General features: G+C 45.9%; 1 protein-coding gene across 4 annotated transcripts in view; it reads left to right on the forward strand.

The window, feature by feature from the left end:
* Positions 1 to 978: 978 nt before the first annotated feature.
* cnot6 (CCR4-NOT transcription complex subunit 6) overlaps positions 979 to 27395 on the forward strand; it is an 86107-nt gene continuing 59690 nt past the window's right edge. Inside the window, exons 1-2 of one of the 4 annotated variants that reach the window (XM_033029414.1) lie at positions 979 to 1280; positions 1683 to 1762. The gene's annotated coding sequence lies outside the window, so the exon portion shown is untranslated. The other 3 variants (XM_033029415.1, XM_033029413.1, XM_033029416.1) reach the window with 3 other exon arrangements.

Here is a 27395-nt window from a genome sequence, read left to right on the forward strand (position 1 = left end):
CAATTTGCCCGGCAGTGCAAAAATATTTGACAAATATCATCAATATCTCCTTCCCATCCTCTCACCCCCTCCCCCATCAAGTCTTCCCTCCCCTATCACTCCTTCCCCCCGCTGTCTCTCCCATCACATCGTCTCTCCCGTCACTCCACTCCTCCCTCCCGTCATTCCTCTCCTCCCTTCCAGTAACTCTGTTCCCTCCCCAACATTCCTCTCCTCCCGTCACTTATCTTCTCCCTCCCTCCCTCCCTCAGCACTTTCCTTCCCCACCTCTCCTGTCACTCCTACCCTCCCTCCCCTACTTCCTCCACTCACTACTTGCCTCCCTCTCCTGTCACTCCTTCCTTCGCTCCCCACTCCACTCCTCCCGTCACTCCCTCTCCTCACCTTCTCTCCCTCCCACCCTCCGCCATCACTCTGTCCTTCCTCCCTCATTACTCCCTTCCTCCCTCATCACTGTCCTTCCTTCCCTCATCACTCCTCTCCTCCCTCCCATCATTCCATTCCTCCCCCCATTCCCTCCTCATCATCATTCCACTCCTCCCTCCGTCACTTATCTTCTCCCTCCTCTCATCACTCATTACCTCCCTCTGCACTCCTTCCTTCTTGTCCTCTCCTGTCACTCCCACCCTCCCTACCGTCACGACTTGCCCCCCTCTCTGTCACCCCTTCCCTTGCTCCCCACTCCACTCCTCCCTTGTCACTCCCTCTCCTCATCTTCCCGTCACTCCCTTCTCTCCCTCCTTCATCATTCCCATCCACCATCGTCATTTGGTCCTTTCGTCCCTCCCTCGTCACTGTGTCCTTCCTTCCCTCGTCACTCCTCGCCCTTCCTCGCTTATCACTCCCTCCCTCCCTCATAACTCCCTTCCTTCCCCATCACTGCTTCCCTTCCTTCATCACTCGGTCCTCCCTTCCTTCATCACTCGGTCCTTCCTTCATCACTCGGTCCTTCCTTCCCTCCGTCTCTCTCGTCATTCTGTCCTTCCCTCCCTCCCTGTCGGTCGGTTACTTGAGCCGGACCACGCGCCGCCAACAGCCACGCCTCCCGCCGCCGCGCGCTCGCGCTCGCGCTCGCCCTCCCTCCGTTTGTTGTTGTTCTCCGCGCGAGGCCCAATGGTACGGTCCGCGCGCGCGGCCAATCAGCGCGCCTCGAGGTGGGGGAAAGTCTCCGGGAAATAATGGAAAGCGGGCGCCATGATGATTGTTTGCTTTTAGATCGGGCTCGCTGGCTTTATAGGCGAAAGCAAGAAAGCTCTAGAACTTTTGTTATGTGTTCGCAGGTACAAAAAATAATGTTTTCTCACTTCCAGCCTATTGGGTTAAGGTCTCATTAATTCCCCGCTTTGCTTAATCAGACGGTATTTATTGTAAGACGTGTAAACAAATGAGCTCTGGACCGAGCGGGGTTTATATATTTAAATTCAGAACTTCCAACTCAAGTTTTTTTTAAAAGATAACTTAGCTCTCTTTTTCAAGCTCGTCGTCATCATTCGTTTTTTGAGAGTGTTATGTTTCTTTAAAAGTCTACGTGGTCTGGGTTGAATGGAAAAACTAAGTCGCTTCTTTTATGTAGTAAACGTGAGGCCTACACGTTGTTGGTACTGGGGGGGGGGGGGGCTTTTATTTGAACGACAGAGTGACCTAGCTTTATGGCGGAAGTGTGTGGTTCGTTTGATTGACAGGCGGGCTTGCCATTCAAAGGCAGCGGCGGGGATTTTCCGACCAATGGGCGCTGCGTTGAGGCGGGACATCCGCAATGAAGGTAGGTTGATTTAGAACGTAGTTTTTTGTTGCGTCCCAGTTTAATAATGGTAGTACTAGGGATGCGAGATTTGGAGGCAATCAGCCAGCTAGCAAATTACACTATCTTTTTGTCTATTGTATTGCATTTGATATCCTCGGTTGGTAAGTGAATGCAATTAGACTGTTAGAAACGAAAGGGAAATGAAAATGATTGTATCTGGTTGGAAAAATAATAGTTTTCCTGTGCAATTCTCCAGCCTTTGACTTTGGCACCACGTTTTCATTATATTGCATTTATTTTAACTTGATCTGATATTACAGTTAAGTTTTCAAGACTACGTGTCCGCTCCATTGATGCGGGCTTCGAATTAGATAAACAACAGAAAGAAGAACTCTAGCATCTTGCAGTCATACATTTTAATTGTAATTCACAATAGTCCCAAGGAACATATACCTCCCCCAATGTTTATTTACCACGTGTAGTTGCTCAATATTCTTTTGAGCCACACTCACAATGTGAATTACAGGTGGAAACAATGCTTTAAACATTAAGAATTCTACTGTGCAGGAACCCGATGAGGTGTAAATATAAAGTTACATATTTTTAAGTTGTTATGTCTGAAGAAGAGTCTCGACCCGAAACGTCACCCATTCCTTCTCTCCAGAGATGCTGCCTGCCCCACTGAGTTACCCTATCATTTTCAGGGATTTGCTTTATAGACTGAACATTTTAGTGAAATGTTTTCTACTTCCCCATATGTGTTTATATAAGTTAAAGCTTGTAGTCTGAAGTGTAGGATTTTTCACCAATCATTATGACATTTGAGTTGTGCCTTCTCGCATTTAAGGCATTTTATCTCCAAGGCCCAAGAAATTTACTATGACACTTGTGGTTGGAGGGGAGGAGGAATTTTTCTTCATGTATTGTTTTATATATATATATTTTAGCATTATTGTTCTAGTTTGCAAAGAGGCTATTTTCTTTCATTTCCAGTGCATCACTTTGCAACTATGTAAATTTATCTGTGCATTTTTTGCTATCTTTATTTTATTGGGAAATATTCCTTATTTATGAAACAGCAAATTTTGTAATATGGCTGATAGAATAAATGTCAATGTTATGCTTCCATGGTCTCAATAACATGTTTGTTGGAAAGCAGAAAACTACAGATACAGGACAGCTAGATTCACAACCAAATAGGAAATTCTAGAGGGACAAGACCAGGAGAGAATTATAAAATCATATTTAGTTTATCCAGTATTCTGCCAGTATAGGGATGATGGGGCTTGGTGTGATTTAGGAAACAAGTAGTAGTGTATTTGACAAATTTCTGTTTACCGATGGTGAAATGAGAGTCGGTGAATCAAATGAGTTCTATCCACAGCTTAATAGAGTTGATTGGAAAAGTGGTAGAGTTGGTTAAAGATCAGAATTTATGACCGATGTAGAAGGTGAGATCTATAATCACAATATATAATGAGTTTATCCAGTGCTTGATTTTTGGAGAAATGTTCCAGCAATTTTGGGGTATTGCAAATGGTAGAGCTAAGTGTCGTTGGTGTACATATGGAAATGGAAATTGTATTTTTTTTTGGATAACTGCTCATGGATGAGAAATTGGGAGCAAGGATAAATCAGGGGAGAGGGATTATTGGATGTAACAAGTGTGAGAAGAGAACCCATTGGCTGTACCTGGCGACTTGTATACTGTCTCAATGTTCTACTATACACTTGTACTGTATCTCAGATGCTTATCTATGATGTATCTAAGTGATTATGTATTTTTGTGCTTGTACTGAGCTATCCAAAAAAGTGAATTTCACTGTACCTCTACATGTGACTATAAATAATCATTTATTACACAAATAATATATTGGCTTTTTTTGCATAAATAAGAGTGGATCCAGATGAAGTGTTTCACCCAATAAGATGATAGCAGTGAGGTGATGCAGGATGTCGGTGTGATCAAACAAATCATAAGTTACAGACAAATCATGATTGAGAATTTGTAACCTTTTCTACACTTGAAATAGGATCAAATTAGTAATTCTAAACACGATTTCAAAAGCAAAATGTGTTTGGATGCTGAAACTATGAAATAAACTTTTAGCAATTTCTTCTTTTAAGAGCTTCGTTAGTATTATGAACACAGGACTAAAAATAAGTGATTATTCAGAAATAGACACAAAATGCTGGAGTAACTCAATAACAGGCAGCATCTCTGGAAAGAAGCAATGGGTGGCGATTTGGGTTGAGACTGTTCTTTAGACTCTTATTAAGGTTATTCCTCACCTCTTAGAGGTTATACCTGATCTGCTTCGACACTACTTTCCTGCATTTAACCATTTCTTGATTCCTTTAAAACTAATTGGTGGCCAAATAAATTTGAGGCTGGAATATGATGATTGGTTGTTTGCAAGTATGGAGGTATATTTGGGGTTGTGATGGTAAAAAGAGTTAATGCTGTCTGTTAAGGTGTAAACATGGAAGGGCAGTTGTGGTTAACATGTTGGTGCATAAAGGGCCAAAATCTCGGCAACCAGATGAGATGTGTGAGTGTTTCAAAGAAAACAGTAAGAACTTGTGCCAATGTTGGGATGAAGGGGTTGTAAAGGCCTTCTGATATCATGAGCTCCTTGGACTACTTGATGTTGGGTTTGTTATTATCCTGTATTGAGATATAGTGAAAAGCTTTAATTTGCATGCTTTCTGGGCATATACCATACATTACATTAAGTTCTGCTAAAGAGAAGATAAACAGAATATGGTCTATAAGTGTTATAGCTGCCGAGAAAGTGCAGATTGTGTTTTTAAAAGTGCAAGGGCTACAACAAGGTTGATTGTAAAATCGGAAATTCATCCTAGCATATAAGAGGTCCATTCAAGAATGTGGTAACACAGGGAAGAAACTGTTCTTGAATCTGGTGGTACGTGCTTTGAAGCTTTTGTATCTGTCACTGATTGAAATGGGGAGAAGAGAGAATGACTGGGATGTGAGGTGTCCTTGGCTATATTAGTTGATTTCCCAAGGCAGCGCCAGGTTTAGATGGAGTGGCGGGGGAGACTTTTTGTTTGAAGGCATGGGTTATGTTCACAGCTCTGCAATCTTGCAATCTTGGACAGTGGAGTTGCTGGATATATCTGAATATACTTTCAGTGGTGCAACAGTAGAAATTTGTAAGAGGCATTGGACTGCTGCTGAATTTCTTTAGCCTTCTGAAGAAGTCGAGGCATTGGTGTGCTTTTTGTTAGCCATATCATCAAAGGGTTGGACTGTCAAATTGTTGGTGATAATTAAATTTTGAAACTCCTGACAATCTCCCTTTCCCTGTTTGCTTTAGTGCAGTTATATTTTGAAATTTTGGTTGTGAATGCAGCAATTTTATTTTCTCTCACTTTTTTTTCCTTTCTCATTCCTTTTCCTTTCATCTCGCCCCCCCAACTGTATGTTGTCTCCAACCGGCTTCCTTTGTGTTTCTTGAAGATGCTGCAAATTAGTCTTTATGAGAAAATCTTCTGTAAAGCTGCATATTCACTTCAACATAGTTCTGACGTGAAATTTCAGCGATTTAATTGACTGAACCTCAAGGCAGGTCTGCCTTTCGATTCTGGAGAATCGGCATTCCAGGTGTGGTTTTCACAAAGCCCTGTACAAATACAGAAATGCTATCTTGCTCAGATCACTTGAAATAAAGCCTAAGGTATTATTTAGCATCCTACTAGTTTGCCATTCTCATGCTAATTAAACTGAACACCATTTTGTTTCTTGCTATTTAAAAATACTTTTTCCTATCCTTTCTAATAAAGTAAATAGTGTCACATTTTCCTATTATGCTCCAACCGCCATCACTTGTCATGGTTTGGACTGTCTGCTACTATTTATGCCTCTCACAATTTTATGTTATTGGGTCACCCTCGACCTCCATGTTCCAAGAAACTATACTTGTGCTTTATTAATTTCCTCTCAAATTATATATCATGAATAGATGATTCTTGTCACCTTTTAGTTGACTTGCATTTCTTTGGGGGTCTCAGTAGCTCCCATTCTGCATCTTTGCTTTGAGCCACTGCATAACTCTTGCCGCTGACTTGACTACATTCATCAGATTATTTTGGATAACCCATCCTTGTTGCACGGCTTTTCTTTATCCTACTGTGGCCTGGCTCAATGAAGCAGAATCAATATCTTTTTAACTCTTGGAACTTGCCATGTTTTCTAATTTCTCAAATTTGATCATTTGAATCACTTGTCTTAGATTTCATCCGTCCACCTTCATATTTAATAATTTTTGAACTTTTTGATTGTTGATGTTGCTTCCAAGGTGTTTGGTGATCTTCTCCCCTTGTGCCAAAAACTTAGTTTTCTTCAGACTCAACTTGATAAAGAACAGTTTTTAATCCAACATTTGATTAATAATGACTGCTGCAAAGTTTCTTCCAAAATCTAATTTATATTTCTGGCCAGTAAATTATGCATAATTCAAATAATGTGTTAACTTTATAATGTTAGGCCTTGATTCATCATTTTCATTACTTTGTCCTGTGTTCTGTATCAGTTGTATTATCAGAAGATTTAAGGCAGTTAAGGACATGGTATGTGTGAAGACCTTTATCTTTCTTGCAAACCTTAATATTTTTGGAATGTTATTTGCATATCTTTGGACATAGAAAAAGCATGTATCCAATTTACTACCATTTTGTTGTTTACATATATTGTTTACATATATGTTGTACTGCTGCAAGTGAGATTTTCATTGTTTTGATTTCTGACATGAACATAAAACTCTTGACTCTATTTGATGGCCTTCCAGGCTACAGCACCACAATTTCAAAATTACCATTCTTGTCCTCATATCCCTCTGCTTTGTTGGCCTCTGTCGCTGTAACTTCCTTCAGTCTTTTGAACATTGGTGTTTCCCATTACCAGTGCTGTCAAGACCAGATTCTACCTGTTTCTCAACTTCTCTCTTGTGCATCTTCCCTGTTTCTCTAGCTGAGCCATCAGCTCCATTGGCTCTGGAATTTCTCACTCTTCAACTCATTCCTCTTTTTAAGATACTCCATAAAACTTATTTTTCTCACTGTATTTGTGGTCATTTGTCCTAATGTTGCTACATTTTGTTGCCTGAGAACTTCTGAGTCACTAGTCTTTACTCTTTATCTCTGATCAATTTGACTCTCCTGGTATTACCATCCTAATATCTGCTATGTGCTCAACTTTCTTTCTAACTTTTTTCTTTTCCTAGACCATCCAGATGCTCTCATTTTGAATCATCATTCCTTACTCCCTTGTGAGAATGTATCTAGGCTGTATGTGAATCTTCTCCTTAAAAGGCCTCCCATTTTCAATGAGTTTTATCTGCCAATTGTTATCTCTATTTTACCTGTCCAGATCCGTCATCCAGTTAGTTTTTTAACCATAGCTGTTGAAACGCTGTGTTGATTTCAGTGTGGCGATTAAAGGATATCCTGGGTTCAGTGATTCCACCCGAGACCATTGGCATGTCAGAAAACTATCAAGAATCCATGATTTTGCTGGAAATGAATTCTAAAACTTGACTGTAAAATAGCTGAGTGTAAAGCATTTCTCCCCATGGAAATTATCAATTTACTCTGATGACACTTGTCAATTCTTTTTCACAGTTGAAGAGAAAACATAATGTTCCTATGGTTGACTTCTCACCTGGAAGTATTTTATCTGCTGATGACCAATGACAACTTTCTCTTGGCATGGGTGCCAAAATGTCATCATTTTAACTTGGCTTTTCTATTAGATTATTTTCCCAGCAAACTATTTTATGTGTACAAGGCTTTACTTTGTACATGCATTCTTACAAATATTGATGGATAATTTGTAAATTGGACGAACAGAATTGGCGATAATCTGTCTCAAACTGTGGGGTTGTGAAAGCAGTGGAATCAGGGAAAATTAGAGTACATGAGATTGGAGATATTGTACTGGCATTGTTTGAGGTTTTACTGGCATTATTTCCATCCATTGCTTCATGGATGGAAAAGAATAAGAATGAACACGTTTTCTGATTAGTGGGTGCCACGTGGATCAGTCCATGTGATCAGCTTAAATGATTTGGACAAAGAGACCAAGTATGACATATCCAAGTTTGGCTATGGTACAACGATGAGTGGCAGTGTGGATTAGGAGGAGAATGCACAGAGGCTTTAAGGAATCTACAGCTATGTGAATGGGCAAGGACATGGCAGACTGAATGTAGTGTGGAATGTGGTAAAGTGAAGGAATTATATTTGTGCCTCTCCCCCAAAATACTAACTTTCTACATTTTTCCAATTTAATGTATAATCTTTATAATTATACAGATTATACACCGAGTTAGAAAAAAATAGTAGAAAGTCAGTATTTTGGGGTAGTGGCACCAACATAATACAGTACATGTCTAGGCGGTTATAGATTTGATAATGTTGATGGTTGAAAAAATAATGGAATCCTTCTTAAAGAGAAATTAAAGAATACCAAGAAAGGAATAATATTGTAGGCAATGTAGGCAAAACCTTGCTTGACCAATTTTGGACTTTTGAAGAGGGAACAGAAAGAGCAGACAGCATGGATGTCGTTTAAATATGCAGGGAGGAACTGCAGATGCTGATTTAAACCAAAGACAGATACAAAAGGATGGTAGACAAAAAATGCTGGAGAAACTCAGTGGGTGAGGCAGCATCTATGGAGAGAACGAATAGGCGACGTTTCGGGTCGAGACCCTTCTTCAGACTGATGGGGGGGGGGGGGGAATAAAGAAAGGGGGAGACAATAGGCTTTGTGGGAGAACTGGAAGGAGGGAGAAAGCAAGGGCTATCTAAAATTAGAGAAATCAATGTTCATACCGCTGGGGTCTTCTTCTTATCGAGTCCACGCACAAGATTAGAAGTTGTTCAGCCAGAGCTGAACACACTTCTCGGCATCTGCATACAATGGTGCCTGTCTTGTCGCTTCTTGTGCGTGGTGGTGGAAAGATTGGTGGAAACAGGGCTGTGGCGTGAACGCTCTTTCCTTGACCCCACCGCTGGGGTGTAAGCTACCTAAGTGAAATATGATGTGCTGCTCCTCCAATTTGCACTTCGCCTCACTCTGGCAATGGAGGAGGCCCAGGACAGAAAGGTCAGATTGGGAATGGGAGGGGGAATTGAAATGCTGAGCAACCAGGAGATCAGGCTGGTTAGTACGAACTGAGCGGAGGTGTTGGGCGAAGCGATTGCCGAGCCTGCTCTTGGTCTTGCCGACGTAGAGAAGTTGACACCTGGAACAATGGATGCAGTCGATGAGGTTGGAGGAGGTGCAGGTGAACCTCCGCCTCACCTGGAAAGACTGATTGGGTCCTTGGATGGAGTCGAGGGGGGAGGTAAAGCAAGTGTAGCATTTCCTGAGAGTGCAAGGGAAAGTACTCGGGGAGGGGGCGTTTTGGGTTTGGAAGGGACAAATTGACCAGGAAATTACGGAGGGAACGGTCTCTGCGGAAAGCAGAAAGGTGAGGAGATGGGAAGATGTGGCCAGTGATAGGATCCCGTTGGAGGTGGCGCAGATGTCAGAGGATTATATGTTTTAAACGACGGCTGATGGGGTGGAAGGCGAGGACAAGGGACTTTGTCCTTGTTACGAATAGGGGGGGGGAAGTAAGTGCGGAGCTGCAGGATATAGAGGTGAGAGCCTCATTTATAATATGAGGGGAACCCCCTTTCCCTAAAGAATGAGGACATCGCCAATGCCCTGGTATGGAACACCTCATCCCGGGTGCAGATACGGCGGAGACGGAGGAATTGGGAGCAGGGGATTCCTTACAGGAAGCAGGGTGGGAAGAAGTGTAGTCAAGAGCCTGGAGTAACTTAGCAGGTCAGGCAGCATCTCTAGAAACATAGAAATTAGGTGCAGGAGTAGGCCATTCGGCCCTTCGAGCCTGCACCGCCATTCAATATGATCATGGCTGATCATCCAACTCAGTATCCCGTACCTGCCTTCTCTCCATACCCTCTGATCCCCTTAGCCACAAGGGCCACATCTAACTCCCTCTTATATATAGCCAATGAACTGGCCTTGACTACCCTCTGTGGCAGAGAGTTCCAGAGATTCACCACTCTCTGTGTGAAAAAAGTTCTTCTCATCTCGGTTTTAAAGGATTTCCCCCTTATCCTTAAGCTGTGACCCCTTGTCCTGGACTTCCCCAACATCGGGAGCAATCTTCCTGCATCTAGCCTGTCCAACCCCTTAAGAATTTTATAAGTTTCTATAAGATCCCCTCTCAATCTCCTAAATTCTAGAGAGTATAAACCAAGTCTATCCAGTCTTTCTTCATAAGACAGTCCTGACATCCCAGGAATCAGTCTGGTGAACCTTCTCTGCACTCCCTCTATGGCAATAATGTCCTTCCTCAGATTTGGAGACCAAAACTGTACGCAATACTCCAGGTGCGGTCTCACCAAGACCCTGTACAACTGCAGTAGAACCTCCCTGCTCCTATACTCAAATCCTTTTGCTATGAAAGCTAACATACCATTCGCTTTCTTCACTGCCTGCTGCACCTGCATGCCTACTTTCAATGACTGGTGTAACATGACACCCAGGTCTCGCTGCATCTCCCCTTTGCTTAGTCGGCCACCATTTAGATAATAGTCTGCTTTCCTGTTTTTGCCACCAAAATGGATAACCTCACATTTATCCACATTATACTGCCCACTCACCCAGCCTATCCAAGTCACCTTGCAGTCTCCTAGCATCCTCCTCACAGCTAACACTGCCCTCCAGCTTAGTGTCATCCGCAAACTTGGAGATATTGCCTTCAATTCCCTCATCCAGATCATTAATATATATTGTAAATAGCTGGGGTCCCAGCACTGAGCCTTGCGGTACCCCACTAGTCACTGCCTGCCATTGTGAAAAGGATCCGTTTACTCCTACTCTTTGCTTCCTGTTTGCCAGCCAGTTCTCTATCCACATCAATACTGAACCCCCAATGCCGTGTGCTTTAAGTTTGTATACTAATCTCTTATGTGGGACCTTGTCGAAAGCCTTCTGGAAGTCCAGATACACCACATCCACTGGTTCTCCCCTATCCACGCTACTAGTTACATCCTCGAAAAATTCTATAAGATTCGTCAGACATGATTTACCTTTCGTAAATCCATGCTGACTTTGTCCAATGATTTCACCACTTTCCAAATGTGCTGCTATCCCATCTTTAATAACTGACTCTAGCAGTTTCCCCACTACCGATGTTAGACTAACTGGTCTGTAATTCCCCGTTTTCTCTCTCACTCCCTTCTTAAAAAGTGGGGTTACGTTTGCTACCTGCCAATCCTCAGGAACTACTCCAGAATCTAAAGAGTTTTGAAAGATTATTACTAATGCATCCAGTATTTCTGGAGCTACTTCCTTAAGTACTCTGGGATGCAGCCTATCTGGCCCTGGGGATTTATCGGCCTTTAATCCATTCAAGTTACCCAACACCACTTCCCGGCTACCCTGGATTTCACTCAATTCCTCCAACTCCTTTGTCCCGCGGTCCCCTGCTATTTCCGGCAGATTATTTATGTCTTCCTTAGTGAAGACGGAACCAAAGTAGTTATTCAATTGATCCGCCATATCCTTGTTCCCCATGATCAACTCACCTGTTTCTGACTGCAAGGGACCTGCATTTGTTTTAACTAATCTCTTTCTTTTCACATATCTATAAACACGTTTGCAGTCAGTTTTTATGTTCCCTGCCAGTTTTCTTTCATAATCTATTTTTCCTTTCCTAATTAAGCCCTTTGTCCTCCTCTGCTGGTCTCTGAATTTCTCCCAGTCCTCCGGTATGCTGCTTTTTCTGGCTAATTTGTACGCATCATCCTTCGCTTTGATACTATCCCTGATTTCCCTTGTTATCCACGGATGCACTACCTTCCCTGATTTATTCTTTTGCCAAACTGGGATGAACAATTTTTGTAGTTCATCCATGCAGTCTTTAAATGTCTTCCATTGCATATCCACCGTCAACCCTTTTAGAATTAATTGCCAGTCAATCTTGGCCAATTCACGTCTCATACCCTCAAAGTTACCTTTCTTTAAGTTCAGAACCATTGTTTCTGAATTAACAATGTCACTCTCCATCCTAATGAAGAACTCAACCATATTATGGTCACTCTTGCCCAAGGGGGCACGTACAACAAGACTGCTAACTAACCCTTCCTCATTACTCAATACCCAGTCTAAAATAGCCTGCTCTCTCGTTGGTTCCTCTACATGTTGATTTAGATAACTATCCCGCATACATTCCAAGAAATCCTCTTCCTCAGCACCCCTGCCAATTTGATTCACCCAATCTATATGTTGATTGAAGTCACCCATTATAACAGTTTTGCCTTTGTCGCACGCATTTCTAATTTCCTGTTTGATACCATCTCCAACTTCACTACTACTGTTAGGTGGCCTGTACACAACACCCACCAGCGTTTTCTGCCCCTTAGTGTTTCGCAGCTCTACCCATACCGATTCCACATCCTCCAAACTAATTTCCTTCCTTTCCATTGCGTTAATCTCCTCTCTAATCAGCAACGCTACCCCACCTCCTTTTCCTTTCTGTCTATCCCTCCTGAATATTGAATATCCCTGGATGTTCAGCTCCCAGTCTTGGTCACCCTGGAGCCATGTCTCCGTGATCCCAACTATATCATAGTCATTAATAGCTATCTGCACATTCAACTCATCCACCTTATTACGAATGCTCCTTGCATTGAGACACAAAGCCTTCAGGCTTGTTTTTACAACACTCTTACCCCATATACTATTATGCTGAAAAGTGGCCCTTTTTGATTTTTGCCCTGGTTTTGTCTGCCTGCCACTTTTACTTTTCACCTTGTTACCTATTGCTTCTACCCTCATTTTACACCCCTCTGTCTCTACGCTCACACATTTAAGAAACCCTTTCCCTTTAACTCCATCCTCCACTATCCCATTCGACACCCCACCCCCCTTATTCAGTTTAAAACCACCCGTGTAGCAGTGGCAAACCTGCCTGCCAGAATGCTGGTCCCACACCTGTTAAGATGCAATCCATCCCTTTTGTACAGTTCCCCCTTACCCCAAAACAGATCCCAGTGATCTAAGAATCTAAATCCGTGCACCAGTTCCTCAGCCACACGTTCAGGTCCCGTATCTCCCTGTTCCTGCTCTCGCCAGCACGAGGAACTGGAAGCAAACCGGAGATAACCGGAAGCAAACCTGGAGGTCCTGCTTTTCAGCATTTTTCCGAGCTCTCTAAAGTCACGCAGCAGAATATTCATCCCCTTCTTTCCGACATCGTTTGTGCTGACATGCACTACCACTTCCGGATGTTCACCTTCGCCCTTGAGGATTTTCTGCACTCTGTCCGTGACATCCTGGATCCTGGCACCAGGAAGGCAGCACACCATCCTCGCATCCCGTCTGTTGCCGCAGAAACACCTGTCCGTACCTCTCACAGTGGAGTCTCCCACTACAATGGCGTTGCCTGCCTTAGGCCTTTTTGGTTTTGGCTCAACAGCCCTATTCGCATCACAAGCCAGTCCGCCGCCCAGTGTAAACACCTCTTCTGTCCCGACAGCTTCTAAGTGGGTGAACCTGTTCACAAGAGGTACAACACCCGGGGACGTTGGCATTCCATGCTTCCCTCCCGTTCTCACTGTCTCCCACCTTCTCTCTTCCAGTACCTTAGGTGTAACAATCGTACTGTAAGACTTGTCGAGGAACGACTCCGTTTCTCGGACGAACCGGAGGTCATCCACTTGCTTCTCCAGTTCCCCAACACAGCCCTTCAGGAGCTCTACCTGGATGCACTTCTCGCATTTGTAGCAGCCAGAGGCACCAGCGGTGTCCTTGACCTCCCACATACTGCAAGCATCGCACTGAATCAGATTGCCTGACATCTCCTTCTTTCGTCTATACCTCTCAAGCGTATTGCGTGGTCTCCTCGCCGAAGACTCTCGAGCCAATGACTCACACTTTTCTCACAAGGCCGCTCACTCACTGCCGCTCGCTAAGAGCCGTCTTGCTTAAATTGACTGATAAATTGCCTGATTTACCAATTTACAAACCAAATTCCTCAGTTTTCAACTGTTTTCCCGGCACTGACTCACTTCTCTCCTCCCACTTGGGCTAGAGCCAATCAGTCGTATCTCTTGCTAAGCTCTTGCTGCTGTTGCTCCCAAATCTACAGCAGTTCTGAGTAAAGTCTGCCTGTCCTTGGCCTCTACTTTAACTGTTTTCACTTCTCTCCTCCCACTTGGGCTAGAGCCAATCAGCCGTATCTCTTGCTAAACTCCTGCTGCTGTTGCTCCCAAAACTACAGCAGTTCTGAGTAAAGTCTGCCTGTCCTTGGCCTCTACTTTAACTGTTTTCACTTCTCTCCTCCCACTTGGGCTAGAGCCAATCAGTCGTATCTCTTGCTAGCCTCCTGCTGCTGTTGCTCCCAAAACTACAGCAGTTCTGAGAAATGGAATAGGTGAACCAAGTTTTCATAAATGACACAATGACAAACTAATTAATTAGCCGGGGAATGTAAAGTAAGGGACAAGTAGCAGAAGGGATTTCTGATGACCAGGGCAGAGGGAAGAGTATGAGAAGAAAACATAGTTATTTCTAGTGGAAGAAATTGAGTATTGGTTACAACCGTCGATTGTAATGGCGATTGTGAGAGTGGAAGACACACACTCACACACTGCGAAAGCATTAAGAGGCAACCCACTAGGACCTCCTGGTGACCCACCTACGGCACGAGATTGGTCCTGGAGGCGCTGCGATCGGCTGCTCTGCCAGTAGCGTGTTCGTTATTTCGACTTTTTTGTTTTTTTTCGTATGTCTAAATGTTAGTTTAGTTGTCTCTTGATGTGTCTAGTGTGGGAGGTGGTTGGGGGGGGAAAGGGGGAAACTACTTTCGGTTGCCTCCTCGACAGAGGCGGCTTTTTCTATGTCGCCTCCCTCGCGGCCTAACAACATGGATTGGAGCGGCCTTTTACCGGACGCAGAGCTTCAGCAGCGTGGACTTTTCCATCGGGGTGCGGGGTCGAACCCTTGCCAGGGGACGCCAGAGAGAAGAGCTCCGATCGCTGGCCTGGTGACGTTGGCATTATGGGACTGTGGTCTGCGGAGCTTCTAGCTGTGGGCGAGGCGTGAACTTACCATCTGGGATCCCTTGCCGGGGATCGCTGGAGAAGAGCTCCGACCGCCGGCCTGTGGCCTATAACATCCTGAAGCCGCAGTCTCCGGTAGGAAAGTGCTGATTCGGACGCTCCAAGCCGCGGAGTGTGTTTGACCGACCCGACGTCAGAGTTTTGATCATTGTGACGAGAGGGCCTGTGCATCGGGCTGTCTGTAGTGGCGACCACGGAGGGTTCATGGCCCCGACCACAGATGAACAAAGGAGGAGGACTGACTGAACTTTGTTGCCTTCCACCACAGTGAAGAATGCTGTGGCGGATGTTTGTTAAATTCTCTTGTGTATTGTGTGTTCTTTTTTTAAAGTGTATCGCTGCTGGCAAATTCATTTCACTGCACCTTCGGGTGCATGTGATGAATAAATTTGCATTTGACTTCTCGCTACTCCAGGGCTCTCACTTAGAATTCTAGCTACTCCAGGGCTCTCACTTAACTTTTTTTCGCTGTTGCCAGCCGGGCAACCTAGGTAGCTTTTTAGGTTGCCGAATGACAGTTTAGGTGGTCATTTAAGACGGCTTGCATGACGCGTGTGATAATGTGCTCCGACAAAGTGCGTAGTTACATGTCGGAATTATGCTCAATGAAGCATTCACATATTATTTCTGCTTCAAAAAAGTCACAAACTAAACATATTCACCAATCAAGACATGATATATACCACAATGACATGCAGCAAAATTACAATACAGTATCTCATCTCCTTTTACACGTTGCAATGAATGCAATTTCTATTATTTCTTTCCACTTCCAAACAAAATTCTGGTTGGAATAATCAGCGTATGATCAACCTCAGTGAGACCAAGTGCAGGCTTGGCGATCGCTTTGCACAGCACCTACGCTCAGTTCGCAATAACCAAACTGATCTCCCGGTGGCTCAGCACTTCAACTCCCCCTCCCATTCCGAATCCGACCTTTCTGTCCTGGGCGTCCTCCATGGTCAGAGTGAGGCCCACTGCAAATTGGAGGAACAGGACCTCATATTTGCTTGGGTAGTTTAAAGCCCAGCGGTATGAACATTGGCTTCTCCAAATTCAGGTAGTCCTTGCTTTCTCCCCCTTCCCTCCCATTCCCAGCTCTCCCACAGCCTACTGTCTCCGCCTCTTCCTTTCTTCTTCCCCGACCCCCCCCCCCCCCCGACATCAGTCTGAAGAAGGGTCTCGATCCGAATTCGATCGGAAACGTCGCCTATTCCTTCACTCCATAGATGCTGCCTCACCCGCTGATTTTCGCCAGCTTTGTCTACCAACGGGATCCCACCACTGGCCACATCTTCCCATCTCCTCCCCTGTCTGCTTTCCGCAGAGACCGCTCCTTCCGTAACTCCCTGTTCATTTCGTCCCTTTCCACCCAAACCATCCCCTCTCCTGGCACTTTCCCTTGCAACCGCAAGAAATGCTACACTTGTCGCTTTACCTCCCCCCTTGACTCCATTCAAGGACCCAAGCCGTCTTTCCAGGTGCGGCAGAGATTCACGTGCACCTCCTCCAACCTCGTCTATTGCATCCGCTGCTCTAGTTGTCAGCTACTCTACATCGGTGAGACCAAGCATTGGCTTGGTGATCGCTTTGCCCAATACCTCCGCTCGGTTCGCAATAACCAACCTGATCTCCCGGTGGCTCAGCACTTCAACTCCCCCTCCCATTCCGAATCTGCCCTTTCTGTCCTGAGCCTCCTCCATGGCCAGAGTGAGGCCCACCATAAATTGGAGGAGCAGCACGTCATATTTTGCTTGGGCAGTTTACACCCCAGCGGTATGAAAATTGACCTCCAATTTCAGGTCGTCCCTGCTATCTCCTCCGCTTCCCAGCTCTCCCTCAGCCCACTGTCTCCGACTCATCCTTTCTTCCTACCCCCTGCACCCTCGCATCAGTTTGAAGAACGTCAAAACGTCGCCTATTTCCTTCACTCCATAGATGCTGCCTCACCCGCTGAGTTTCTCCAGCATTTTTGTCTTCCCATTCACACAAGTTCGGTTATCCCACTTTCCAAACCCACTCCCTACACAATAGAGGCAATTTTACAGAGACAAGTTAACCTACAAAGCCAATGCATCTTTGGGATGTGGGAGGAAACCTACATGCTTGCAGGGAGAATGTGCAAATTCAACACAGACAGTGCCTGAGGACAGGATCGATCACAGACCCCTGGCGTGTGAGGCAGCAAGTCCACCAGCTTTGCCACTATATTTTATTTTCCAACACACAAAAAATTATACGCTGATAACTTTGGTTACTAAAAAAAAAAAAGAAACTATCCATTTTCAGTCTTAAATCTCTAAGTGATGCTATGTCCCCCTTTACAGCTACTGTCTGTTTTAATTCGGTTCAAGACTATGGGGCAGTACATTGGCCATAAAGTTGCTGCCTAAAATTGCCAGAGACCCAGAATTGATCCTGAATATGGGTGCTCTGTATGGAGTTTGCTCCTTTTCCCTTTGATCGCATGGGTTTTCTCCATGTGCTCTTGTTTCCTTCCACATTCCAAAGGTGTGCAGGAACCTTTTTCAGACCCAACCCAAAACGTAATATTTTCCTTTTGTCCAGAGATTCTGTCTGACCTGTTGAGTTACTCCAGCTTTTTGTGTCTATCTTCAGATTAAACCAGCATCTGCAGCTCTTTCCTACACACACGATACCATACGATAGAACTTTATTAATCCCAGGAGGGAAATTGTGTGTGTGTGTGTATAGTTATATATTCATATATAAATATACACATATACACTGTTTTGTTTTCTCGTTTGTAACATTGTTCATCAGCGCCTCTACTTCCTGAGAAGATTACGGAGAGTCGGTTTGTCAAGGAAGACTCTCTCTAACTTCTACAGGTGCACAGTAGAGAGCAAGCTGACCGGTTGCATCGTGGCTTGGTTCGGCAATTTGAGCGCCCTGGAGAGGAAAAGACTATAAAAAGTAGTAAACACTGCCCAGTCCATCATCGGCTCTGACCTTCCTTCCATCGAGGGGATTTATCGCAGTCGCTGCCTCAAAAAGGCTGGCAGTATCATCAAAGACCCATACCATCCTGGCCACACACTCATCTCCCTGCTACCTTCAGGTAGAAGGTACAGGAGCCTGAAGACTGCAACAACCAGGTTCAGGAATAGCTACTTCCCCACAGCCATCAGGCTATTAAACCTGGCTCGGACAAAACTCTGATTATTAATAACCACTTTCTGCTATTTGCACTTTATCAGTTTATTTATTCATGTGTGTATATATTTATATCATGGTATATGGACACATTTATCTGTTTTGTAGTAAATGCCTACTATTTTCTGTGTGCTTAAGCAAAGCAAGAATTTCATTGTCCTATACAGGGACACATGACAATAAACTCACTTGAACTTAGAGTACTATGTTTACATATTCTGTTGTGCTGCTGCAAGTGAGGATTTCAATGGGACATGAGAGAATAAAACACTCTTGACTCTTGACTTGCATCTCTAATGTGTGGGATAGAACTAGTGTACGGGTGATCGGTGGTCGGTGTGTACCCGGTGGGCCGAAGGGCCTGTTTCCACGCTGTATCTTTAAATTAAACTAAAATACTAAAACCAGAGAAAAGAAAGGTCTCTACACGAAATGTCATCCAATTTCTCCTATCCAGAGATGTTGACTGCTCCATGGAGTTCCGCCGCACAATTAAAGCATGGAATAGTCTTCACCCTACTATAGGTACCCAACCAGAAGCAATTAAATTTAAGGGAGCTCTTTTTTCCCCCCAAGAAACCTTTTTTGTATAAATCCGAGTCAAGAGAGTTTTATTGTCATGTGTCCCAGATAGGACAATGAAATTCATGCTTGCTGCAGCACAACAGAATATGTAAACATAATACAGAACAGGAGTAAAAGTTCACTGTGTCTGTATACCATAGAATATATATATATATATATATATATATTATATATATATATAATAAATAAACAGATAAAATGCAACAGGCTGTTATTTTTCAGAGTTTGGTGGTGGTGTTTAAATTCTGTTTAAATTCCATTTCGAATATTTTTGGAGGACCAGGAAACCAAGAAGCAAGAGTTACTCTAGGAAGTTGCTCCAGCGAGTGATTCTGCGTTGGTTTTCAGCGGTCGCGGCCAGATCTCCCACCATGCAAAGGGAGGGAGAAAGTGGCCGACGCCGACCAGTTGCAGTGGCAGTGCCCATGTGCAGGGTGATACATGCGCACAACCACAGCCGATGATGTGCTGGCCAAAGATCCTCGCTATAGGATTTTTGGTGCTGACCGTGGTTGTGCGCATGTGAAAGGCGGCCAGCCTTACACAGAGCGGGCCGAGACACGGACACGGATAGCGGATGGAGACGGAGAGAGAGAAAGATAGAGAGTGGGCCCGCTCAGGTGTCCCGAGTGCTTACCAAGCTGGGCAAAATGGCATGGCTTTTAGGTTGCCTGGTGGGACTGTGGGTTGCCATTGGCAATCGCTAATTTCGAGCACTGCAAGCCGGGCAAAATGACTCGCCGTTTAGGTTGCCCGGCGGCACTTTGGGTGGTCAGTGGCACCCGGGCAACCGCTAATTTCAAGCCCTGGCCTGTCCCACTTGGACTACATTTTCGGTGACACCCTGAAAAGAGGTTGTCACGTCGTGGTCGGGTCGTGACGCGTGGGTGACGCGCGGTGTCTCCCTGTCGACCTAGGATTTGGGAATGTTCAAAATCCAGGGGCGACATTTGGGTGTCACATCATGTCGTGTGCCTTGTCACACGCTGACGTATGCTGTCCTGTGGGTGACGCCCGGTTAGGGTTGGGGTTTGGGACCACAGATGGGCTGTAAAATATTCTTCCTTCAATGCATGGATTTTAAACATTAATATATTAAAATTAATACAATAAAATCAATTGTGAAAATGAAAAGATGTCTGAATCGTTCAATTTTATTTTGTATTGGTCCGCTTTCAGATCCAAATCACCGTCTCTAACTTTTCTCAGGGATGGATTCAATGAGTCTTCTCCCTCCCGCCCCATCCCTCCTTCTCCATTCCCCCCAACCTTTCTCCCTTCCCCTCTCCACCCCTTATTCCCTTTCCCCCTCTTCCTTCTCCCAGCTCCACTCTTCTCCCCCTTCTCCATGCCACCCCCCCTCCCCTCGCATCCCCTTCTCCCATTTTCCAACCCCCCCCTCCCATTTTCCCTGACACCCCCCATTTGTGGATATATGTGAGGTTATCCACTTTGGTATCAAAAACAGGAAGGCAGATTATTATCTAAATGGGGTCAAGTTGGGAAAAGGGGAAGTACAACGGGATCTGGGGGTCCTTGTTATCAGTCTATGAAAGTAAGCATGCAGGTACAGCAGGCAGTGAAGAATGTGAATGGCATGATGGCCTTTAAAGGGCCTGTCCCACCTGCATGCGATTCCAATCGCGGAGGCGTAAGGAGTTGTGCGGGGCTGGTCCCGACATCATACTCACCAATCAACTGGGCAGGAGGCAGGCTGACTGAATTTGGATGTCGCAAGGCGTCACGCGGTGACGGCACCACGCAACGGCACGCGCTAGGCGTACGCCGTACAGACGCTGCGTACGACATCAAGAAGCTGCGTACGCCCGTCGAGGCGCTGCATACGGCCTCAATGCGGCTGCGGGCCGACAGGCTGTTGTCGCGCGGGATTTTCGGACAGTGCAAGATTTTTGGAGCCCCGCGCGATGTTGGGACCAGCCCCGCACAACTCCATACGCCTCCACCGATCGAAGTGGGACTGGCCCCGCGAGGCCGTACGCCTCAAGCGACCACGTTTGGTCGTGCTATCGCATGCTGGTGGGACAGGCCCTTAAGAGCCCTATCTAGCTCTCTCTTGAAAGTATCCAGAGAATCGGCCTCCACCGCCCTCTGAGGCAGAGAATTCCACAGACTCATAACCTGCGTACAGTTTTGGTCTCCTAATCTGAGGAAAGACATTCTTACCATAGAGGGAGTACAAAGAAGGTTCACCAGACTGATTCCTGGGATGGCAGGACTTTCATATGAAGAAAGACTGGATAGACTCGGGCTTGTACTCGCTGGAATTTAGAAGATTGAGGGGGGATCTTATAGAAACTTACAAAATTCTTAAGGGATTGGACAGGCTAGATGCAGGAAGATTGTTCCCGATGTTGGGGAAGTCCAGAACAAGGGGTCACAGTTTAAGGATAAGGGGGAAGTCTTTTAGGACCGAGATGAGAATTTTTTTAAATTCCACACAGAGTGGTGAATCTGTGGAATTCTCTGCCACAGAAAGTAGTTGAGGCCAGTTCATTGGCTATATTTAAGAGGGAGTTAGATGTGGCCCTTGTGGCTAAAGGAATCAGGGGTTATGGAGAGAAGGCAGGTACAGGATACTGAGTTGGATGATCAGCCATGATCATATTGAATGGCGGTGCAGGCTCGAAGGGCCAAATGGCCTACTCCCGCACCTATTTTCTTTGTTTCTATGTATATAACAAGAGGAGTCGAATGTAGGAGCAAAGAGGTCCTTCTGCAGTTGTACAGAGCCCGAGTGCTACCACACCTGGAGTATTGTGTGCAGTTTTGGTCCCCTAATTTGAGGAAGGACATTCTTGCTATTGAGGGAGTGCAGCGTAGGTTTACAAGGTTAATTCCCGGGATGGCGGGACTGTCATATGCTGAGAGAATGGAGCGGCTGGGCTTGTACACTCTGGAGTTTAGAAGGATGAGAGGGAATCTTATTGAAGCATATAAGATTGTTTAGGGTTTGGACACGCTCGAGACGGGAAACATGTTCCCGATGTTGGGGGAGTCCGGAATTAGGGGCCACAGTTTAAGAATAAGCGGTAAGCCATTTAGAACGGAGACGAGGAAACCCTTTTTCTCACAGAGTCTGTAGAATTCTCTGCCTCAGAAGGCGGTGGAGGCCGATTCTCTGGATACTTTCAAGAGAGCTAGATAGGACTCTTAAAGATGGCGGAGTCAGGGGATATGGTGAGAAGGCAGGAACGGGGTACTGATTGTGGATGATCAGCCATGATCACATTCAGTGGCTTGAAGGGCCGAATGGCCTACTCCTGCACCTATTGTCTATTGGGAAGAAGAGGGGGGAAGGGAAGAAGCGGCTCAGGCACTCGACACCGCTGCAAATTGTTCTGTTGCTGTTGTTCCCTTAAAGGGCCTGTCCCACTTTGCGATTTTTTTTCGTGACTGCGGAGCGTCAGTGACTGATGCCCTTTAAAACCGTCACTGACGCTCCGCTATCGCCGAAAAAAAATCACAAAGTGGGGCAGGCCCTTTAAGGGAACAACAGCAACTGAACAATTTGCAGCGGTGTCGAGCGCCAATCTGCTGCCTGAGCCGCTGGTTCACAAACAAGCAGCTCCACAGGGCAAGGCAGGGAACAAGGATAAGGCAGGAGCTCTCTGAGAAACGCCGGCACAGTTTGCATCAGGCCGTCCGCTGTCCACATCAGCCAAGCTTTCCTTTGCTTGCCAAGCCAGGCAAAATGACACGGCTTTTAGGTTGCCCTGCGGGGCTTTAGGTGGCCATTGGCACCCGGGCAACCGTTAATTTAGAGCCCTGTACTCTCCATGGTGGCTTCATTCTGGTCGCTGCTAATTTTAAAAATATGTTGAAAAAATTGCGCCGACCATAATGAGGCCGCAACTAGTACCCAGAATGTGGGAACTCCTCACGACCATGAAGGCAACTCCCCGGCAACCACCTGCGAACATGTGGCGACCGCATAGTCTCCTGCATTCGCCTAAGTGGGACAGGCCAATTGAAATACTGATCAATTTCTTTAGCTGCTCACAATAGGATAAAAAGCACCACATGTTTCGTGCTAATAAATATCCACGCCATTGCAGGGCTCGAAATTAACGGTTGCCCGGGTGCCACTGACCACTCAAAGTGCCGCCGGGCAACCTAAACGGCGAGTCATTTTGCCCGGCTTGGCAACTTTGTTTATTCCGTAGACCGAAGTGTGGTGTGACGGAGGGTCGGAGCGAATGACGGGCCCCGCGCAGCAACAGCGGCCGCGGCTCCATCTCCTCTCCCTCCTGCACCCCGCCCGGCATGATAATGGCCGCTGCTACCACTCTGCTTTCAAAGCAAACCCTTGGAGGAGGGAGGTGTCGGTCAGAGGGGGGGGGGGTGGGGGCTGAGGATAGAGCGCGGTGATTGGAGGAGGGAGATGTGCCAAAACACTCTCGGCAGCCCTGCACCGCAGCCAGGACCGATCCGGCGCTGCAATCGCTGCCGAACCGCCATTGGACCATCCTCGTCCCCTCGCCCGCGGGTGGCCAGAGGCGTCGGGAGGCAGAAGGGAGCGGTGCCCCGAGGCCCACAGCCAGCGCAGAGAAGCAGTGCTAAACCAAGCTCAACTGTGCCTGTCCCGCCAGCTTAATTTACAGCCCTGTCTGGATTGAGACAGGGCTGTAGGCGAGACAGGCAGAGTTCAGCTGCATTTAGCGCTGGATTGAGCTGAAATCACCGTTCACGGGGCCTCCGAATCCTCGCGCGCGTGTGTGAGTGTGCGCATGCGCGCGCGGCCGCCGAGATATTCTGTCCCCGGTCCCCTCTATATTTTGATAGCCATTTCTGTGCCTGACAGATGCTGTCCGAGGAGCGCTGCCCTACCCCCCTCCCCCTCCCCCTCCCCCTCCCCCTCCCCCTCTCTCTCCCCCCTCTCTCTCCCTCTCCCCCCCTCTCTCTCTCCCCACCCTCTCTCTCCCTCTCTCTCCCTCTCTCTCCCCCCTCTCTCTCCCTCTCCCCCCCCTCTCCTCCCTCTCCCCCCCCCTCCCCCCCCTCCTCCCCCCCCCTCTCTCTCCCTCTCCTTCCCCCCCCCCCCCTCTCCCTCTCTCTCCCCCTCTCTCTCCCCCTCTCTCTCTCCCTCTCTCTCTCTACCCCTCTCTACCTCTCTCTCCCTCCCCCTCTCTCTCTCTCTCTTCCCCCTCTCTCTCGTCCCCCTCTCTCTCTCTCTCTTCCCTCTCTCTCTCTCTCTCCCTCTTCCCCCTCTCTCTCCCCCCCCCCCCCCCCCCCCCCCTTCTCCCCCCCTCTCCCCCCCCCCCTCTCTCTCCCCCCCTCTCTCTCTCCCCCCCCCCCCCCCCTCTCTCTTTCCCCCCCCCCCCCTATAGTGTTGGAAAAGACGACGAAAGTGGATATGCAGGGCAGTGTTTCCATCATATCTTCAAAGAGAATGATTGAATCTATCACACAGGCCATTCAACCCATTTAGTTCATTGTGGCTTTTTGTACAAACATATAACCATATAACTATTACAGCACGGAAACAGGCCATCTCGGCCCTACAACTTTTTACCCTTAGTCCCACCTGCCTGCACTCATACCATAACCCTCCATTCCCTTCTCTTCCATATGCCTATCCAATTTATTTTTAAATGATACCAACGAACCTACCTCCACCACTTCCACTGGAAGCTCATTCAACACCGCTACCACTCTCTGAGTAAAGAAGTTCCCCCTCATGTTACCCCTAAACTTCTGACCCTTAATTCTGAAGTCATGTCCTCTTGTTTGAATCTTCCCTATTCTCAAAGGGAAAAGCTGGTCCACATCAACTCTGTCTATCCCTCTCATCGTTTTAAAGACCTCTATCAAATCCACCCTTAACCTTCTGCGCTCCAGAGAATAAAGACCTAACTTATTCAACCTTTCTCTGTAACTTAGTTGTTGAAACCCAGGCAACATTCTAGTAAATCTCCTCTGTACTCTCTCTATTTTGTTGACATCCTTCCTATAATTGGGCGACCAAAATTGTACACCATACTCCAGATTTGGTCTCACCAATGCCTTGTACAATTTTAACATTACATCCCAGCTTCTATACTCAATGCTCTGATTTATAAAGGCTAGCATACCAAAAGCTTTCTTTACCACCCTATCTATATGAGATTCCACCTTCAAGGAACTATGCACGGTTATTCCCAGATCCCTCTGTTCAACTGTATTCTTCAATTCCCTACCATTTACCATGTACGTCCTATTTTGATTTGTCCTGCCAAGGTGTAGCACCTCACATTTATCAACATTAAACTCCATCTGCCATCTTTCAGCCCATTCTTCCAAATGGCCTAAATCACTCTGTAGACTTTGGAAATCCTCTTCATTATCCACAACACCCCCTATCTTGGTATCATCTGCATACTTACTAATCCAATTTACCACACCTTCATCCAGATCATTGATGTACATGACAAACAACAAAGGACCCAACACCGATCCCTGAGGCACCCCACTAGTCACCTGCCTCCAACCCGACAAACAACCATCCACCATTACCCTCTGGCTTCTCCCATTCAGCCACTGTTGAATCCATCTTGCTACTCCTGCATTTATACCCAACAGTTGAACCTTCTTAACCAACCTCCCATGAGGAACCTTGTCAAAGGCCTTACTAAAGTCCATATAGACAACATCCACTGCTTTACCCTCGTCAATTTCCCTAGTAACCTCTTCAAAAAATTCAAGAAGATTAGTCAAACATGACCTTCCAGGCACAAATCCATGCTGACTGTTCCTAATCAGACCCTGTTTATCCAGATGCTTATATATATTATCTCTAAGTATCTTTTCCATTAATTTGCCCACCACTGAAGTCAAACTAACAGGCCTATAATTGCTAGGTTTACTCTTAGAACCCTTTTAAACAATGGAACAACATGCGCAGTACGCCAATCCTCGGGGACTATTCCCGTTTCTAATGACATTTGAAATATTTCTGTCATAGCCCCGGCTATTTCTACACTAACTTCCCTCAATGTCCTAGGGAATATCCTGTCAGGACTTGGAGACTTATCCACTTTTATATTTTTCAAAAGTGTCAGTACTTCTTTTACTTTGAAACTCATAGTATCCATAGCTACTCTACTAGTTTCCCTTACCTCACATAATTCAATATCCTTCTCCTTGGTGAATACCGAAGAAAAGAAATTGTTCAATATCTCCCCCATCTCTTTTGGCTCTGCAGATAGCTGTCCACTCTGTCTCTCCAATGGACCAATTTTATCCCTCGTTATCCTTTTACTATTAATATAGCTGTAGAAACCCTTTGGATTTACTTTCACCTTACTTGCCAAAGCAATCTCATGTCTTTTAGCTTTTCTAATTTCTTTCTTAAGATTCTTTTTAATAATAATAATAATAATAATATATCTTTTATTGTCATTGCACGTCAGTGCAACGAGATTTAGTGTGCAGCTCCACTGATGTCCAGGAAAGGTAAATAAATACAATACATAAATAAACAAGCTGAATTGATTGACGTGACCATCTGAGGGAGACTGTCCAAAGGGGGCGGGTGGGGGGGCACTCATTAGGGCCGGTTCAGAGCCGCTATAGCTCTTGGGATGAAACTGTTCCTGAGTCTGGAGGTTCGGGCGTAGAAGGCCTTGTAACGTCTGCCGGAGGGAAGTAGTTGAAACAGACCGTGGCAGGGGTGTGATGAGTCCTTATGGATGCTGAGGGCCTTCCTGAGGCACCGCGTGTGGTAGATGCCCTCCAAGGCTGGTAGCTCTGTCCCGATGATCCTCTGCGCTCTGTTGACGACGCGCTGAAGAGCTCTCCTCTCCGCCTCCGTGCAGCTGAGATACCACACAGAGATGCCATACGTTACTATGCTCTCTGTGGTGCAGCGGTAGAACGTTGTCAGCAGCTGTTGGGGCAGACCAGTCTTTTTTAATGTCCTCAGGAAGAACAGTCGTTGCTGTGCCTTCTTGACCAGCGCGGCGGTGTTTGTGGACCATGTGAGGTCTTCTGAAATGTGAGTGCCCAGAAACTTAAAGCTGGACACTCTCTCCACACTTTCCCCATAAATGGAGATTGGGTCGTATTCTCCAGAATACATTCCTTATACTCCTCAAGCACCTCATTTACTCCATGCTGCCTATAATTATTGTAGATTTCCCTCTTTTTCCGAACAAGATGTCCAATTTCCCTTGAAAACCAGGGCTCTTTCCAATTTTTACTGTTTCCTTTCAACCGAACAGGAACATAAAGATTCTGTACTCTTAAAATTTCCCCTTTAAATGTCCACCATTTCTCTTCTACATCTTTCCCATAAAACAAAATGTCCCAGTCCACTCCTTTTAAATCATTTCGCATCTCATCAAAGTTAGCCTTTCTCCAATCAAAAATCTCAACCCTAGGTCCAGGTCTGACCCTATCCATAATTATATTGAAACTAATGGTATTGTGATCGCTGGACCCGAAGTACTCCCCAACGCATACCTCCGCCACCTGTCCCGTCTCATTTCCTAACAGGAGGTCCAACACTGCCCCACCTCTAGTAGGTACCTCTATATATTGCTGCAAAAAACTATCCTGCACACATTTTACAAACTCTAAACCATCCAGCCCATTTACCGAATGTGTTTCCCAGTCTATGTGTGGAAAGTTGAAATCTCCCACAATCACTACCTTGTGCTTACTACTAATATCTGCTATCTCCTTACATATTTGCTCTTCCAATTCTCGATCCCCATTTGGCGGT

This window comes from Amblyraja radiata, chromosome 11, assembly GCF_010909765.2.
Source record: "Amblyraja radiata isolate CabotCenter1 chromosome 11, sAmbRad1.1.pri, whole genome shotgun sequence".
NCBI lineage: Eukaryota > Metazoa > Chordata > Chondrichthyes > Rajiformes > Rajidae > Amblyraja > Amblyraja radiata.